The following is a 20,445-nucleotide window of genomic DNA, read 5'->3' as shown; positions in this document are numbered from 1 at the left end:
CTTCTTGTGTTCCTGTAGGTTGGTCTGATTCTTCAAATTTTTTATTAGAAACAGTATCAGAAGAGATAAAGCCTTTCCCTACAAACTTCTCCTCTCCACATCCTTGGACCATCACTGCTACAAGAACAATGCAATTACACGACACAATCTTGAACTACTTCATGCCTTGACAGAGCGACAAGAAAGAGAGAGCCATGATCTACCTAATGCAACTCACTCTGAAGCACATGGCTTGAAACCAGGTAACTCTCTACAACTCTACAAATTGCATATGCCACAGTCACAGTCAGAGAAATGAGGAAAACTAATTGCCTTCTTAATTAAACAGATGTCTTATAGAACAATTGTCCTATAGTCTTATAGAAGAGGAAAATGAGCGTTCTGACTTACTTTTTGGATTGTCCCGGTTCATTTGTACAACTCAGTCACCATTTCTTCTTCTGAAATACAACAAAGAAAAGACAAATTCTGTTAAAAAAAAAAGTATTTGCTTGAACTGAAGTTCTCATTATACTGTTAATTAATGCTTGAAGCTTACTGTTTGCTTTTAGTCAGCACTGGAAAATATTTCTATCATTCATTTCTGTTTCTCTGATTTGATTGCCAGAGTATTTCTGTTACATGAAACTGCTCTATCAAGATGAATTGTGGAGACTGCCTCGAGATGTGAGCATAACATTGAAGAATTAGAAATAAATCCCAAATCCTGTTGCAAAGTTTACCAAAGAAATTCCTCATAGCCATAGAGAAAGTGAAAAAATGTAAAGGAGGATTTAATTGCTCAAAGATAGCTATGTAGTGTCTCGTTAGGCTCTATGACTGTTCCTTGTTGGCCTCCACCACCTACTCCAGAAAGGTGATGACTTTCCCTTGATCTTGGGTCACATCTATGTTTCAGACACCCTAAGACACTTCAATGGGTGTTGAATATGAACAGGTTGGCCATTATGTCCTGTAAAAACTGAGAAAAGTATATCCATACCCTACTCAGAACTTATTAAATGTTTTTAAAGCATTTTGGAAGACTAAAACAAGAGAAGCAATCAACCAAAAAAACCCCAACCAAAAACAAAAAAAAAAATCTACTGAGTTATGAGTGTATTGTCCTTAAAAAGAATGCTCTAATGCTACATTCTCTATTTAGCCACATAATTTGTAAACCTTTAGCAGAAGCAGCAAAAAATTCCTCATTCCCTTACTATGCCAAGTAGTGATCTGGAAGAACTACTCAAACCTCCGTAAAGAACTGTTACGCTCCAGATAATGGAATAACTAAATAAGAGGGGATGTACTGGAAAACGAAGTACAGAGCCACCTCATCACTCAAGTATAGCACTGTTCTTATTCTGCTGAAAATGGTACTTTGCAAAGAAAAAAAAGGGAAAAAAAAAGACAAAAAAAAAGACATGGAAACAGGAGGACACCCGTCAGAAAGAATCCTGACTCTAGCTACAGTTTGCAGCCAGGACGGGATAACAAAGCAACAAGTAAATGCCAACATGGACTTGTCAACCTGCTTAACTTCCCTTTCCAACAAGTTAGAGAGTCATGGGATATGGAGAAAGTGCAGTTATTCATCATAGTCGCCTGAGCATGTTAGTTTTCATGCCATGTCATACTATTTTCTCCTAAATCAATAAAAGGAGTATGATCTTCATACACGTGCTGTAGTATTGAATAGAAAAATGTATCCGAAGAATAAAACTATTAATTTTTCACAACAGTGACTACACATTGATCTTAACATGTGGTATCCAACCTTCAGCATCAGAAAAAAGCCCAATGTGTTCAGGAGGAAAGAGTATCTCATTAACTCATCAGACAACTATGCATGAGAAGAAATGTTTTCTGAATCTTAATCAACTTAAGTTCTAAAATCTCAATATGAAATAAATACATATATCATTAGAGGGTATGAAATCAAACTCCTTTAAAAAGGACATTGATAAACTTCAAGCTATTTAATTTAGCAAAACAATAGAGCTTCATGAAGAGTGTTTTTCACTAATGACCTGGCCACTATTTTTGTTATGCTTTCCTCTAAAACGCACAGCCAATATTTGTGGTTTTTAAAAAAATGACATTTCTCAAAATGTTGCTGTGAAGGAAAAAGAACAATCCAGAAAAAATTAAACTCAGGGTCCAATCAAGTATACAAAGGAAAACCACACAAGTACATATTTCATCATACTCCTCCAGATTTTAAATAGATCAACATATTTTAGAGATGGGTGTGATTTTATGCTAGCTATGCCCCTTTAAAATTGGCAACTACATCTAATTCAGTGGCTTCTTATTCCAAATTCCAAACTCCAGTTGAAAATAGATCTCACAATGGAGTCCTACAGCTGAATATACTCTAGGGGAAAATTATTTCCTTTAATTTATTCCAAAGTCATTTGCATGACAGTATATCATTAGTATATACAAAAAATATGTATTATACCAACAGAGGAAAAATTCTGTGCAAACAGTTAAAGGAACTCACATCCCACCAGTGAGATAAGCTTGAAATTTAAAGGGCAAACCTGTTTTGTTTCTTTAAAAAACAAAACAAACAAAAAACCCAGAGCTGTTAGTAGTCCAGAGATAGCAATTTGTTTAGATACCATGTGATCTCAACAAAAGCAACACAAATATGATTTCTTGCATACCAGATATCTCCTAAATAGCTAAAAAGAGCCACATGGACAGCGTATACTAAAAATAACTGATGTAACACACCTCTCTGAAAATGACTCATGTACAAAGAGAGGTCTTCCTACCTTAATGATTAATAACAAATAAAGGAAGAGGAAAGGAAATACATACTCACTTTATAACTCCATCATCAACCTTGTTGTCCTGGAAACAATTCTTCTACAAGAGAAGAAGTACTTAACTACTACAACATCTTCTGTTACTACTTTTTTTTTCTTTCCTCCTCTTCTATGCAGTGCTTTCACTGTTTGATAAACAGTCAGTAACAAATTTATCCCATAAAATGGCACAGAAATTGGATCTCTTTCTCTCAGAAGAAAATATATCATTCCATTTGAGTATGCAGCACTTACAGGAACATCAGGTTTGCATGAAGCCTTTGGAAAGGATTATAATTTTGTTGTTGTTGTTGTTGTTTAAATGACCTACTAACTGAACCTTTCATTTTAGGAATACATAGTGCTAGTAAAAGGTAACTGCTGATTTGACAGCATCACATTTTTCCATGGGAGCAGAGTGAGAAATCTCAGACTACAGTCCACATACGCAGAAATGCACGGCATGCTCTGTCAGAAGGGCTCAGCCCTCACTCATAGGTGGTAAACAGCCCTGAACACATACAGACTGGAGCCCTGTACATAAGAAGATTTGCTGTATGGCCTCCTCTCTTTACACACAGGCTATTCCCTGACCTACCGCAAGCTTCTTCCTTCCATGCAACTCACCCAGAAAAGCTGAGGACCCAGCTCTACTCTCAATATAATTAATGTTCCCAAATACTCCAATCAGTGAAATGTTACTGCTTCCCCAAACACTGTTCAGCTCTCACAGAGGTCAGCTTGAGTGTCCTGCTCTCCTCCTCTTACCAGAAGCTGAAAAGGTTAACGTCATCCCTGCCTGTGCCCACAGGAAAGCTCATCCACATAGGGAGGACAGAAACATCGAGTGCGACGCCAATCAACATGCATGCCTCTTACTGCTGAATATGACCAAATTCCTTTTCTCAGCTCCAGGAGGGACTCCATACAGACTCCTAGGACAACAAACAGGATAAGTAACTTCTGCTGCTTCTGCTGAAGAATGAATATAAACCTGCAAACCTACAGAGTGAATTCAGCCTGCCTTATTCCAGTGCCTAAGTACTCAGGGTGAGAGTCCTCTTTTGCAGCTGAATACCTCTGTAGAAGTGCAAAAAGGTCATAAAACACCAAAAAAATTTCCCTATTTCTGGGTTTATGGTTAGTGTATGCGTTTGGAAAGGAACAGAACTTTCAAACTCAGTGCTCAGCAATGTGTTACTGCATTGTTGGCCACAAGCAAATAATAATAATAATAATAATAAAAAACCTAAACAGCGTTAAGAGCAGAACTTTGATTGTGTCTCATTCCCAACAGAAAGCCCTGTACACCGAGCTGGAGTAACCCATCTGGGATCAGAAATCTTAGCAACTCCTGACTTCAGAGCAACAGCTACCTAACGCACAAACCAGCTTAGGGACTGTTCTCTGGCCCACAGATTAGCCACAGCAGCACAGCTCATACCTGTACAGTTAGGCAAGCTTTCCTAGCCCCAGAACAGGGCAGCCGCATCCCAGCAGTCAGTCAGAAACAATCCCTGCACCATGCTAATAATCTCTGGACAATGCCCAAGCACTGTCTGGAAGAATGCTAGTCAGCACAGGCTAAAACCGTGCCAGGCACTGTGCTACCAGTTTAACAAGATGAATTACAGTGTTCCAGTACCTGGAGCCATCCATGCCCTTCCCTTATTAATTTAGAATTGTTCTTTTTGAAACAGTTCTCTGTGCTTCCACTAGAAAAGAAAACTTAATTTTAACTTTTGCATGAAATAAAAACTGGTTTTAGAAATCAGATTTATCTAGGGAACAGCAGGTTGGTTTCAGACCACAACTATTTCACTCCACATTTGCCCATACATTGATCTTTTTGCTACACAGCCCATTTGTATCAGATGTAGCAATCTGGTCTTACTTAATCGTTCAATCCACTGATACAAACATACTTATTTAAACACTTGCACATTCTTAGCTTTTAAGCTATCAATGTTTTGAGTAAATTTTCCCTCCGACCCTCTCAGCCTGCCCGTGCATACTGTTTTCAAGTAAAATGCCCGAGTCAGTACTGCTCTCAGATGGGAAAAATCACAATACACTCCATTTTCAAATGACAGCTGTTAATTACCAAAATTATTCCCCCAGAGAGTCCAAAGGCGTTTTGGTTCCTTCAAAAGACCCATGATTAAATACAATTATGCTCAGCAGTTCATTCAGTGTGGTATCTTGTATTTATCGTCACTCTTTGGTAAGGAGGCCTGCATTTTCCCTTGACTTCCTCTAACTTCCAATGTATTTACAAGGTCTTTTCATGTTACCTATTAATGTTGTTACCCATCTTTTTGTACCTCAGATTTTACGTAAGCCCTATCTGATATGCTTTTATATCAATTTTGAATTGTGTGTCCTTGTTTCTACTTTTCAAATGACTTATTTAACATATGAACATGACACACAGCGCTCTGCTTTGGTATTTTTCCCCTTTTCTTTTGTGCTTTTTATTCTAGATGCTTTGTTAGCTCTCAAGTCTCCAAGTATCCTCTTACTTCTTTAACTATCTGCTCATGAGATCATATGCTTAGTGGGCAAAATTATCTGAAATCCTGATTAATTAGGATCTAGAGTTGCTACCAATAAACTACCACCACTAACAGACCTAAAATCTCAGCCTCACACAGTCTTGAACTGCCTCTGCAAAATGCCATGGAATGTTTACCAGTAGAACCTATTATGCAATAAGGATTATCATTTCTCATCTCCTCCACTAAAAATCCAATTCCCTAGACAGCATTCACTGCACAGGCTCAATAATCATTAAAAGTATGTGTCATCAAGTAGGCAGTCAACATCTACAAAAGTCTTTCTTAACGTATCAAAAACTTAGGGGTTTTGAGCATCCCATCCCTCATACCACGCACAATAAAATTCAATGGTGTAGACAGAGGAGGAAGATTATTTGGAAACTGGGTACATGCACGTAAATTTAACATTTTTAAAAGTGTGGTACCTTACAGTAGCAGCAGTGTTGCATGTGTTACAAACACCAAATTCTGTCAAACTATTTCCAGTAAATGTACTTTTTTCCCCCCTTCTCAACACTAGAAATTCCCTTTGTGTAATATAAGTTATGTTCTGCATTTTCTAGTTCATACAGGACCAGGTTTACCAGCTGTCTTTTAAGAGTGTTTAGACCCTCCCTCTGCTCTGGTGCAGAAGTACACTGTATCTCAGCCTTGAAAAACATTTGTTCTCCAGATTTTTTCTTCTTATTTCAGGCAAAAATTCCAAACCATAACAAAGGTTTTGCCTTCTGCTGCCACTGAATACCAGTTGCTGCACAAGTAAAACTTAAAATAATGACTTCAGGCTTTTTCTAACAGCTACTTTTTTATCTATAATTTAGCTTTCAGCAGAGCTGAGTATGTTATGGATAGGAAATGAAGGCACAGTGTGATGCACCACCACCACGAAGTAGGGCAGTGGCAACAACAGAACAAAAAAAAAATCTCTAGAACTTGCAGGACAGTGTAAAAACATAATAATGCTGTTCTACCCTCCATACAAACTGAAAACAACCAACCAATCTACAACAAAACTCTCTGACAATTATTTTTCTTCTCAGTTGATAATGCCACAAAATATGCAATAAAGTTGACACAAATAACTTCCAAAACATTTACTAATTACTTGAGGCTATTTTTCATTTTACTGATTTGCTGTAATGTCCATTACCACATGAAATTACACCAGTTTTTTCCAAAGAGATATTTCCAGTGAAGTCAGTGGGGATTCAACAAGGCCAGGACCATCATATAAATAGAAATCAGAAAATAGTATTTCCATAAGAAACCACTCAGGTTTATTGGATTAACAGGCACTTACAAGTGACTCACACTGACACAGCCTATAGTAATCCAATCTATTTGTGATAAATACAAATTCAAAGGAAATCTTAAATTCAGAAAATCACCTCTGGATTCTCACATGGTTGGTTTTATTATATGAAATCACATTAGCTGTTCTCTCCAAATGAGAGGACAAATACATTAAAAGCCAAACTTTAGTAGGTTTTTTTAATACCATGAGTGCAGTATGTTCTTAATAGTAGTAGCTTCCACACTGAGCACAATTAGAGCAGGATAAAAAGAGCCCTGAGTGGAAGTGCTGTGTGGAACACAGCAGTTTTTCTGTGCCACGATCCCGTATGCACATGCTGCGCCAAAAGGAGTGGGAAGAAAAGCCATTAAGCCACCTCACTACACTTTCCTTGGAAAAATTAAGGTAGATTGTTAGATCTGTGATGGCAATCATGATGATTTCTTCTGCCTGTGCAGTGGTTTTGATTTCAAATTTGGCATTTCTTGGGGAAAATATGACTCGTCTCCAGGGAATGTTACTAAATCTTAATATACACTGAGGTGTTCTGGCACAGACAAGTGAAGTATCAATGCTTTACTGAAATCCTGAAGGATGCATTCACAGCTCTCACACCTCCTTTAAAACAGGGCAGCAAGCAGGGAGGCTGCGACTGGTATGTAGCTTATTTCTATAAATACTCCTTTGCAGCAATTAAATAATTTGTTCCTTGATACAATGTCTTAATATTGCCATAAATAACAACAGTCTTTTTAAAAAACAGTATTATTAAATATCCCATATGAAAAGAAAGTTGCAAATATAAGCAAAGGTGACACTGGCCAGAGCGTGGGGTCATGCACCAAGGACCTGGAATTGGACTGTTAATCTTTATCACCAAGTATCACAAAACCTGTAATCAAATACCACCTGTCTGTGAGGGTATTTGAAAGCCACCTATTTTCTGCCATCCTTAAAGCAAAGACACTGATCCACACGCAGAGTTGTAAATCACTGAGCATATAGATGAAAACTCATTTGCGAGAGCCAGCTGCCCACTACTGAGGCCAAAGCCGCTTACCAAATACAGGCTCCAAGGCTGAAGTGACTGTTGTTATTCAGGCACCTGCTGTGCAATCACCTGTACCTCCTAGTTCAGTTAGATCAAGGACAACACTACAAGCGAAGTACATCATAAGACTTTTTTTTTTCTTTTTTTACGCACACTTTCCTTCATGCATACACGCCCACTTCTAAAAAATTTCCATTAATGGCTACTCTACAATCCTAAAAAGCATGTACATTACAGCCTTGAGGTAACTAAATTAGTGTCATCTATGTTGAAGCTAAAATCAGAGTGAAAACTAGGTATACTACTTTCACCACAATAAAGATATTACCTCAGAGAGCCCTTGCACAGCATGAGATTTAAAAAAGGTTACCACATTCTGCATCGCCTGTGAATTCGGTCATTACCACCAGGGGCCTTGCCAAAGGACACTCAGAATAAAGGTAAAAGTTACCCAATACTCAAAAATATTGATTATATGGAACAGTTTTAATGTACTGCAACCTATGGAATATCAGACGGAAAGGGATGTGGACCTTTTCATGAAGAAGAGCGTAACAGACAACAATCAAAATGGCAAAGTGCAAGGGGGCAATACCTGAGTCGGTTTGTTTGAAAGACAAGGTTAAGAAATCCCATTTTCTGTTGCAATGAATTGGGTTTTGAAAGCTTGACCTCCCTGCCCTTGTGCATTTTTCAGATTTGTTTTTTTGAGAAATTCTAGGCTCTACATTACAGTAAAATGCTATAAAATTTTCAAACAGCTAGATTTTGTGCTAACCCTAATTCGTAATCATTCTGGCCTTGCAACCATGGTGTGAAATTTACTGAGCTAGACAGCTGGGAAGGGGGGGGTGTGAAGAGTGGGGGTGGTGTTGGGTTTTTTTATTATTATTGCACTTCTGGTGTTCAACCCTTCTACTCTATGAAATCCATATTCGGAAGTCTGTAAGGATGAAGAAGATGCTTTTACTTACAGATATTTGGTCAGGTCCTAAAAGCATCTGCACCTTCATTTGCCATTAATTAATCTCCTTTGAAATTTACTTTGGTGACCAAAATATATGTATTTCCAGCCTGTAGCCCCAAGTAAGATAAAAAATTGCTCAGCTCAGAAAATTGTTTTGTCCATATAAGGACAAAATTTTTATATTATAATTTTTATCTCTTCCAAACCCTTTAAGACAACTACTGAGAAATGCTTTATAATGAAACCTATAAAGAAAATTCCCTGAGCTCACAGTACTATTACAAAATTAAACCTTAACTGAAGTTCTAGGAAAGGATCACCAGTTTTTCATGTAAACCTGTGGTAAGTTTTGACTGAAGCCCTCGACCCTACCTACCCTTGCCTAAACTTTGTCTTTAATTTCCTATCTCGAATCAGTCATAACAGCAAGATGGCTTTGCTCTGTAATTTTCAGATCTCAGTCAAACCCAACACTAAGCAATTCTGAATGGTGGAACTTGGGTGTGGATGGAAAAAAGAAAAAAAATAACAAAACATTGAGACAATCTGTGAAATTTAGTCTGCTTTTACTACCTGAATGGGAATTGGGCATAGCCCTGCATCAGCCAAAGACAAATGCATGCAGTCACGTTTTATCGGTTCATATGCTCTGGATACACGTTGGATTGTCATCAGGTGGTGTACTAATTTATATAACCTACATACAATTGTTTTATAACACGAGAACACAAGAACGTCAAACTCATGCTCAATCACTTATGCAACTACTGGTCAATTTTTTTATATTTTTTTCCCAAATTGTCTAAACAATGCTTTAAAGATCACTATCCCCCACGCGTACGAAGAAGTATGAAAAGCAACACTGGGCTGTTTTATGGATCATCTCCCAAGGTAACACATTCAAAGGCACACGACGTCACTGTATTTCAGCCTCCGTAATATTTTCTTTAGACAGGTACAAGTTGTCTCAGTGAGAAAACATTATCTTGTGCGTGTCCCATTGAAAAGATTAATCTGTTCAACACCTGATGATTCATTCACCCACATGTTAGAAGTCCACATGAAAATGACTCATTCCGTCCGTAAGAATAAACACCTGGGATACCAAAGTCCCCTCATCTTTTCCAGAGCTGGTAACTGCTTTCTTACGCAAAGCAAGTGGATGGCAGGCTCTCCTATTACTGCATGGGTGACATGAAGGAACAACAGATACAGGACTGGGCCCTGGTAATTTTACAATCCATCTAGATAATAAAAATACTTGGGAGTAAATTTGTAGATAACTGAAGTACTGGCAGAGGAAATAATACTCCATAGTGATCTGGTTGTTGAAGACAACAACTGATTTTAATCCTAACAAATCAAAGTCACCCATGTTTGAAGGAACACAGGCTACGCCTCCGTGACTTGGACACTTTTTACCCAGAAAAGGGCTCTGAAGCAATTGTACTGAATCACTCCAGTATGGACTTCCAGTGCAGGGCAAAGGCGTATTAAGAGCTTGGCTGATTACATCATCTTTCACTGTTTATGAAACAAATACAAATCTGAAAATTTATTAAAAGCTAGCTATGAAATCCTAAAACTAGTAATGAAGTTAATTTTAATGTTTAATTTTATTGTTACTGCTATGTAATGCTTACTGCTGTATGCTGCCTTAAGATGAACTGTGCTTGTTTGACTTGAAAGAAGCATTTTAAAGATGGTTTTCCCCTTGGTAAACTTACCTGCAAAAATACAAGCACGGAAAATACCTGATCTACTATTTTTCTTTCACCTCATTACTTCAAAAAGTAACATGGAAGCTAAAGTTAAGATAGAAAAGAAAGAAAATACAAGATCTTAATTTAGGTGAAGAAATAGAGAGCAACTTAAATTGTGTATTACTAGAATGTGATGAGAATTTATGTAAAGAGGACATTAGTTTAGCCAAAAAAGCAATTAACAGACGTGAATGAAGACACGCTTGCTGCTTTCATGACACTGCTCCCTCTTTCCAGCGCTCCTATCATCCAAACACTTTTTATTGCCATTCTTTCGGCACTCCAGAACCTGAATTTTTGACTAAAGTTGACATGGTACTTGGAGGAATGAAAGTGGACAGTAATTCAGTAAAAGATAAGGCTTTTAAAAGCACATACTCTACCTACATGGCTGGTTGTGCCAGCATGCACAGAGCCCATCAGTAACACCTTGCATGGAGCACACGGAGAGGAAAGGGGAACAAAAAGAACCACCTGATCAACATCACAAATGTGTCCTGATAAATGAGTAACTCCAGAAGAAATACTGTAGGAAAGGAAGATTGTTTCTTGACACAAAAAAGAAAAAAGGATATAGATTCTGAACTCTAAAGCTCAGAAACAAGAAAATCAAAATGAAAAGCAAGCATTGGTTTATATTCAACCCTTGATCTATACTGAAAAATATTATTCTAGAAACTGCACTGTGAACAGAACATCTAATAGTATTTACTGAAAACTCACAAGTTGTTCTTCAGGAACTAAAGAGAAAGTCATGTCCTGTAGGTATTCAATCTTAAATATCTTTTATTGCACGCTAGGTCCTAAATCTTCAAAATCTCTTCTACAAAAGGAAACTCTGTCTTCTGTGATACACATACTCAGGAGCGCAGATCATTCTTCTATTTACTCACTCCGTCACTCTACTGCCCTTGCTACAGAGCTATTAAATCATGTCCCTCTGAAACTGTCACTCTTCCCTACTGCCTACAGCAAGGGAATTTACACAGGAATGGACAAGGCACCCTAAGCTACCCATTTTACTTGCTTCTAATTCTGTATTTCAAAAAATAAAATTAAATTGAACAGAATAAGGCATAACTGACTCATTTTTAATTCTGAGTCATCCTGAATCTGCGGATTCCTGTGTCAGATTATCTGTACTCTGAAGAAAGTATCATAATATGGCCATTTCTAACTAAGAAACACGACATTCACAAAGCAGGCAACACTAACAGGTCACCAATTTCATTTTATACTGAAAAAATTAATAAAGCCCTCTCTGCTGAATATAATAAGAGTTTTGAACAAACAGAGCGGGTAAGATAAGCCACGCTGTGTTTCACATGAGATAAAAGCAGGGAAAGTCCCTTCCTGGCTTGTCCCATTAGAAGTACAGACCTTGAACTTACAGAAAACAAAAATCCTCTTGACGGCAGTAAGAGATTAGGGGAAGCTCCTTCACACAGGCCTGTGCTGGGGGTTGCACATACAACATACAAACCACATCCTGAATATGTACCAGTTCTGCTCCTGATGCCGGGAGTTGAACTCTTCACCTTCTCCTTACACTTCCATTTTATTCCATTTTAATATTCTGTAAAACCAAATACATTGGTTTTATGCAGTAATTCCTAGTATGACATTTACTCCGTGGATGGGAGTTTAACTCCTTAAGGATGCAATCCTGACTCCTAGCAAAATAAATGCATTCCAGAAGCCTGGAATACTAGTATTTCTGGGGAAATCGCCACAGAATGATTTAGCACGGTGTTTCTGAATCTTGTAATTTTCACCAGAAGAATAGAACTGCTCAGCATTTTTCTTAAAATTCTTGTTCCCAGAATTACCAGGTTACGTAAGAATCTCAGATGCCAATAATGAAACATTTTCTAGTCTCCAAGGTAGCACAGAAATGCTGAAATTGGTCTTGACATTCCTCCCCCCTCCAAAAAAAACCCCAGAAGGCACATAAAGAGAAGTCAAAATGTTATTTATAAAGTCTCATTAATTATCAATTATTATTGAAATACTAGTAACTTAATTGTGCCTGAATACTTGGTCAGGAATGTTGTTGACAGTTTCCATGCATTCCTGTCAGGTCGTCTTCACCAAAGGAAAGAGGGGGGAAAAAAAAAAAAGAAAAACAAAAAAGTACTGGTTTGCATCACAGTTTTTCAACCTTTTCAAGATTACAAGTACTGATGTTGTTACTAAAGTAAATATCTATGGCTTTAATGAAACACGTGAATTAAACTAAGGCGTTTCCTTCTGAAATCACTGTATCAACCACTATCAGATCAGCACACAAAATAAAATCAGCAGGAGCGCTTCCCCACAAACAACAGCAACACACAGCTCTGTCAATTTATTGCTTCAAGTTCATTACGACTCTAGCCCAAAATGATTTCAGGAGAGAAGTAGGTGGGAGATGTAACACTTCTCCTTAGCAAATGTCTACGTGAAACAAAAAGGGGGCATCTTAACTATCTGCTTACAGTTAAAGAACATGTTTTTATGGTCCACAAATTTTGTTCAAATACACAAGGAGTAGATTTTAAAAGATTAACACACATATTAAAAAGTCCAAATCCTATGTAACACTTAAGTATTTGTGTTTTCAAGTTAGTGTAAGTCAACAGCAGAAGTAATGACAGCTGTATGGCTACAGTTCTGAATGCTACCAGATAAGCTTCAGGTCCAATTCAGTATCCAAACTTCTCAACCTGCTTACAAAAGTTTGCCTTATGTCTCTGTTTGCTATAGGTGAAACACTGGGCACCAAGTCACCTGTGCCTACACCTTTATTAGGATGAAAAAATTGGAGAAGGCCCCATTTCTGGCACGCAGCAGCCTTTAAACCTCACGCATTTTCTGTAATAGCAGTTTTGGTGTCCACTCACCACATGCCTTCCCAGGCACTGGAATTGCAGAAGTTTCTTTTCTCTCATTCTCAGCTTCTTCATCCTGATTTCTGACCCAAAGCCTCCAAAATGGTTTGCATAGGCATGGGCTACAACTAAACTTCGGTCTTTTGCAGAGTTAAAAAGGGCTCCCAAATAGATCCCTCTGCAGAATGAAAACCTCAAATTGCAATTTTGTTCATTTATATTTTAATACAGTTAGTGTGCTGGTATTAAAGTAGCATATGGCAGCATGTATTTTTTTAAGCTGGAAGAGCTTCAACGGAAAGAAGCAGTGTCATTCTAAAAAACTGCTTACATACCAAAATAAGCTTTTTTTCCAAGTGAGTTACACCTAAGTCTTTAGGATGCTAATCTTCTTCTACCAACACAAATACCCCTCCACATCAAGCACAAAGTTCCCTTTGCACGATTATCTTTAGACTGTTTTTTATGGCAGAACACCAAGAAATAACAACTATGAAGGAAGCCTAAGTTCTCTGTTTAGAACAACAACGTTAAAAAGAAGAGTAAATCTTACTTCTTGCTGTTTGTAATTATTCCAGCAATTAAGAGACTCCAGTTAAATCTTATGTCACTCTGAAAATCAGATATCCAGATGAGATAATATTAACCCAGCTGGATTCAGTGGATACCACCTTTCATGACACAAGTTCGGCAAGATGAAACCCTCAATTCCAGAACAACCAGAGCTCTGAAGATCTGCAGAGATGGTATTTGCATTACAAATCTGAAAAGAAACTACTGTAAACAAGCCATATATTGTATCACTGTCAACACCTCCATTAGAATTTGAAATCCTGTGTCAAGTGTCTAAAATAGAAAATACTAGAAACATCATTCCTGAAAAAAAACTTAGGACCCTACAGAAGGTGAAAATAGAGAATCTGAAGGAAACAAACTCTCTGAATAAACACCAACCTGATTGCTGAGTAGTCCTGCCTCACACTTAAGACAGCAGAGCAAATCTTTTTTTTCAGGCCTTAGTAACAACAACAAATCCTTACCATTGATTTCAGTGAGATTTCTGCCGGAGCAAGGACTATGGCATCATTTCCTTGAGAATCATGAGAAGTGCTCAACAAGTGAACTACAAGTTACTATATCCCAAAAAAGTTGAAACACCCTTCTGCAAACTGTAGGTGAACCCTCATTTCAAAACGGTTAAGTACTCTGTACAGCCCTCATCAGAGGAACAGACAACTTCTCAAGTGACTATTCTCCCAAACCACAAAAATTTTATGTTAATTTTTCTTAATTCTTGGCAGGCATTAACTGAAAACACCCCTCATCATCTCTGTCTTGACACCATTCCTGAGCATTTGTATTCAATCTTTGCTTATTTGATGGGAACAAATTAACAACGTGCTCTCAGCATTCTTCAGTCCTCCAGAAAATACTCTCTTTCCCCAAATTAACATAATAAGAAGAGATAGTGAACATCACTGTTGAAGCAAACAGCTGCTTTCAGCCCTAGCCTGGGCATTGTTTGGTGGGCAAAAGAGTGTTTCAAACCTGCTAGAAACTGCGATCAGCTACCGTTCAGCTGAATTAAACCCCAGCGCTACATTATGTAATCTACATAGTTTTTAGACCAGTCTGCATTCTCACAGAGCCTAAAACTGAGGAAGCTACAGACAGAACAAAACGGAACAGAAAACATTCATTAACCTCAGCCCAAAGGCCACTTACAAGTCTGTATGCGCACACTTACACAGTATTGTCCATTCACCCACACAAACCTGAGCATGCATTCTCATAATGTTGAGGGTAAAGCACCACAAAATTTCCAGCGAGTCAGATCAGTCATTTGGATGAACAATCACTAACAACTAATATGCCAAAAGATACACTCAAAAGGGTTTGTTTGGGTTTTTTTGGTAGTGTATGAATAACTCCAGACTGACACAAATTCATCTTAAAAACTCAAAAACAGCTCAACTAATATACTGCCACTGACCATACGGAACAATCAGAAACTGGTTACACAAAAATTAAATCTGACCTTTAAGGATAGATTCATCTCACCCTGTTTCTTCTGTTGAAAATGTCAGGGTTTTCCTCATTTATTTAAGGTCTTTCTACAACCACTGTGGAGATGGGCACTTCCAAAGAACAACTGAGCCTGTCGATCCCATTCTGTGATGGCTACCTTTCACCAATGGAAGAACTGCTCTTTAAAGAAAATGTCTGGTTCATAGAGGGCTACGGTTAAGCATTGGGGGGAAAAAAAAATTAAAAAAAGTCACAGTTTACACAGGCCACTGGCTGGTCACATCAATGGATCTGACAGGTGCAGGCAGTAGTGCCATCTCACACTTCAGCCACACAATTCAAACTCAGAAAAAGTATCATTATTAGTACTTTCTCCAGAGCTCCCAGAGACCTTGCAGTGTCAATACTGAAATGGAATACATATTGCTATAAATCCAAACCATATCTGATTACATCTCTATTTTGCAGGCTTAACAGAGTGAGGAAAAATAGGCAAAAACTACCAACCACTGAAGTCACACCAAGCTCTTCTTCACAATCAATGTCATCTTTACATTATCTTTACATTTAATTTTAAATTCCACTCTCATTTTACCCTTTTAGGTCACCCACAAAACCACACCTTCATTTCACCCATAGATACACTGCAAGCTTTCTCCTTGCTTTTCACCACACCACAGTGATCCAGATTGCTCTTTTTGAAGCACCACAATCAACTGACAACTCTCTGCAAGTGAACACTCACTGCTTCAGAAGACTGATATACCAGAGTAGGATTCAATTCCCTCAACTTCAAATGTCTACAATGGGTCTGTAAGCATTCTGGGTGTCTAACACACACACACACACCCACTACAGCCACTGGAGAGCTATCAACCCAGAGGAACATAGACAGCAACTCATCTGACCACATGAAGATGCTTACAGTAGGGTGAACCAAACTGCTCTTTCAGCTTCACTGGCTGAGGGAGCATCCACCATTAAACCTTAGTCGGGTGCTATTTTGGATAGCATGGAATATTCCAGCAGGATGAGAGACGCAATGCCGTACAGAGAAATTATCCTCTAGGAACTACGTCACATCGTCTGACCAACTTGAGTATCTCAAAGTGCATCAAAGTTCGTGAAGCTCAAACTCTCTTCCTCCCAAAAGCACAGTAAGACAAGACACAAAAACAAGTTCAGCAGGACGGAGAGGCTTCTGAGTTCCAGGGGAAGATGACATAATCATGGCGCCATGAAGGTAGCTGACAGTTATCAGTGACAAACATCACCTCTTGAGATAAAGGTGGCCGAATTGCAGGATTTCAGAGACAGATAAATTCTCAGTATTGTCAATGTGATATAATTTTTAAGACACCATTAATTACCACTTCAACAACCTTGAAAACCCACAACAGGAGCAAGACTTGACCCAGTCCTGAACTGAGTACAGGATCTTCACTGCTGAAGAGTGACTGCATTACTCATTGAAATGCACTTAAGTTCAATATTTGAGACAATAGTTTTCTCTATTTTTAGTTATGAAACTAAAAAACCCCTGCTTGAGCAGGAGAATTAGACCAGATGACCTTCATTAGGTCCCTTCTAATCTCAAGTGTTCTGCAAATGAGAAAAAAGAAGCTTCTTTAAAGAAAACTAAGAAGAATAGGCAAAACGATCAGTGTTTAGGGGCTGACAGATTGCTAAAAACCCTGTACTGCATACAGAAGAACAGGGTAAGTGTAACTTAAAGAAAAAATTAAGAAAGCCCTTCAGAATGTGAAGTCATACTAGGATGTCAGGAAAAAATAAAAACTTTAGCAAACTAAATGCAAATTTGTTGTATTTCAAGCTAAAAAAATAATATTTAGAACTGATGTGCTAGGAGAAAATTTATCAAATACACCAAAAGGATGAAGTTTATCAGAAGGTCTGCTGGGCCAATAGATGATAAAAAGGTAAAAGGCACGCTCAACAAGACGAAGCCATGGGGAGGGGAAAAAACCCAAAACCCTCAGAATTACTTCTTTGCCACAGAAAAACCCAAATGAATTCACCGATCAGTACATAACATTTTAGGGAACTTATGGCACTGGAGTCTGCCTGCTGGCCAGACAAAGGAGGAGGATCCTCTCCGGTCAGTTGGGAACTGTTAAGTGACAAAGTAATAAAATAGCCGGGAGCACATGTACTCAGCCAGAGTTCTAAGGAAACCAAAATACTGAAAATGCCAACTGAGGGACTGCAACATGCAGGTCACGTGCAGGAGAGATGTGAAGACGCTATGATTAATTGGATACTGGGAGACACCAAAAATTACCAACTTCTCTAAAAGCTCTTAAAGAAGAGTTAGCTGTAGTGCAGTAAGGAGGAAGGTCTTATTAATCAACAGTTAATTAACATGCTAAGAACTTATCTGTTTACACAGACACACAAAAATGTAGACTCCTATACAGATCTGTAGTTAGACCTCTCCCATTTAACTTAACCATAAATTATGCTGAAAAGGATACAATGTGAGATCACAGGTCTATTAAAGATAAAGCATTAAGTGAATCAAAGCAGTTATCCTCAGACCTTTCTTCCAACTAGTTATTATACAGTGTGACTGGGAGAGAAAACAGAAGATGAAATTCAAGTAGATACACGCAGGGCCTTGCGTTTGGGAAAAAAATAACTAACTACACATAGCAAGTGATGGGTTCTAAATTAGTTTTTCCCGATTAGGAAAGACCTTGAAGTCACTGTAGATAGCTTTATGAAAATACAGTTTTCACAGGGGTTGATAACAAGAGCAGCAAAAAAGCAAACAGAATTTCAGGAGTAATTAGGAAGGGAACAGAGACCGTAACAGGGAGCAGCAGTGTGACACTGCATTCATCTGCAGCACACTCCTATACTGAACTCCGCATGCTGTTTTGGTCCCCGCATCTCAGAAAAGAGGTAGCACAGCAGTGTACAGAACAGCAAAAACGAGACTTAGGGAGCAGCTTGCACACGAGGAGAGATGAAATCGAGCAAGGTTCCTCAGCCCACAAAAGAAAGGACTGAAGAGAGATCAGATAGAGGTGTACAGAAGCAGAATGCGAGCAAAAAACAGAGGTACCACACAAATACTTTGAAACAAAAGCCTTTTTCACAAGGTGAATGCATAACCTATGTAATTCAAGCTCTAGGACATCAGGGACAACAAAACTGGTTCACATTAAGCAAATTCACGGAAGCAAACGCGGAGCTGTGATACAGCCTATGATTCAGGACTCCCTAACTGCTGGTCGCTGGAAGGACGCGTGACTGCTGTGGGAAGCAGAACTACGTTTCCTGTTCTTGCACACTTCCCTAAGCTGCAGCTATAGGCTACCATCATAAAAACAATTTTATGCTACAGGTCCTTTTGATCTGACCCAGTTTTCTTAACACTGCATTAGATGTTTTCTAATGTTAACATCAGAAAACAAGTACCAGTTCTATTGCTAAGGTAATTTCCTACACTTAATCACCTAAAACCAGTGTATATTTATGACTCTGGAGATTTATTCAACTGCTTAGTTTCCCTTATTCAACATTATTTTCTATGTACTGGTAATGCAGAGTGTGATAAACCAGTAAGTTCCAACCAAGTCGCTTTTGAGAACAGAAACTCAGAAAATGAAAAGTGCTCTATGCTGTGAACAAAGTAGGTCTGGCCCTTTTACACATTGAGGCAATCATCCTCAATCATCCAAAAAGGTGAATCCCTTCCCTGCTGTATCATTTTCAAAGGTGAAATTACAAATACGCAGCTGATGAAGAATGACACTGTACCTTACGTATGAAACTATCCATTCCTACAAAATTTTTTACAATGGCTCAACATTTACAAGTGTACCAAAACAACACAGTGAAATTATTACAAATTCAACTGTGCCACATGCAAAAGCGGGCATACCCACTTCTGCTTTTGGCAGGACTTGGTGCAATTTCAGCTCTTCTTTCCATGGGGATCTGTGCTGGGATCTGTTCCCAGCACTGTTCAATGAATTCATAAGTGACATGAAAAGGGCTCAACAGTGAGATGACAACTAAGTTATCCACAGTAGCAAAGACAGCAATTGAGTAGGAAAAACTCAGAAAAGACTACATGCAGATTACTGACTGGACAATAAAATACATCAATGAAATTCAGTAGTGAAATTCATATAGTACCTCAATGAAATTAAGCACAAAGTAGGATAACTGGGGGTGGGGAAAGTGATTCTAACTTCGTGTATAGGTCAACAGGCTCTGAACTGACTCTTAACACTTAGAGCAGGCTGAAGTCTAAAAAATTATGACTGTCATGGAGATAGTAGATAGGGATGGATTATTTACATCTCTTCCAGTACAAGAAGTGGATTTTAAATGGAGTTCAGGTTCAAAACTTAAAAGAATATGGTTCCTCACTCAACAGGTTGCTGTGTTAGTTAAGCTATGGAACGGCCTAGTATTACACTTCCTAATACTTAGCTTGAAAGCGAGATTTCATGGCTTGAAAGGGAGATTTAACAAATTCCAAAGACAAGTCCAGAAAACATAGTGAAAGAGGCATCCAGCTTAGTAAACCCCTGTACTACAGATGTCCAGAGAGCGTGCAGGAGTATCCTATATTCTTGTTCTGTTCCTGTACTCCTCAGTTACCCACCTTTGGCCATTGCTGGAGACAAACTACTGCTCTAGACAGGTGTACGAGAACGGCTGCTCTTCTAATCTAACATTCATTACCTCTCTGTAAGTCATTTTGTCTAGCATGGGTACAATATCCTGAAGAACTTTCAAGTGTTAGCACCTCTTCCTTGCCTGTTATCCAACCATTCACTGTAGAGAACAACTTAAAGCCACATTCCACCTCTCTGCCAAATACGATTCTGTAATTCTGAAGTCTTTATTTTCCTCTTCTTGCTATTAAAAATAAAAGATATACAACCTAACATGAGAAATTCAAGTCACAAATGGGGAGTTGTAAATAGATTAATAAAAACAACTCTACTACTAAAAAAAAATTCTTAGTTATTTCATTGATTCTGAAGAGGACCAAAGTGGTCCTAGAATGACAATGAAGTGGACTGACCTTTATTCTACTCTGGACTTTTTGCATAGTTTGTCAGGGAAAGTTCTC

At 38.3% G+C, this 20,445-nt stretch overlaps 1 long non-coding RNA gene across 6 annotated transcripts in view; it reads right to left on the bottom strand.

Annotated features, from left to right (window-relative positions):
• The window catches only part of LOC129214499 (uncharacterized), a 128,167-nt gene that overhangs the window by 63,711 nt on the left and 44,011 nt on the right, over positions 1-20,445 (bottom strand). For all 6 annotated transcript variants that reach the window (XR_008579713.1, XR_008579711.1, XR_008579709.1 and 3 more), the window contains exon 3: positions 391-440. This is a non-coding gene — a long non-coding RNA (uncharacterized LOC129214499). The remainder of the gene's footprint in view (positions 1-390; positions 441-20,445) is intronic.

This window comes from Grus americana, chromosome 1 (assembly GCF_028858705.1).
Source record: "Grus americana isolate bGruAme1 chromosome 1, bGruAme1.mat, whole genome shotgun sequence".
NCBI lineage: Eukaryota > Metazoa > Chordata > Aves > Gruiformes > Gruidae > Grus > Grus americana.
This window is presented reverse-complemented; position numbering and strand designations above follow the sequence as displayed.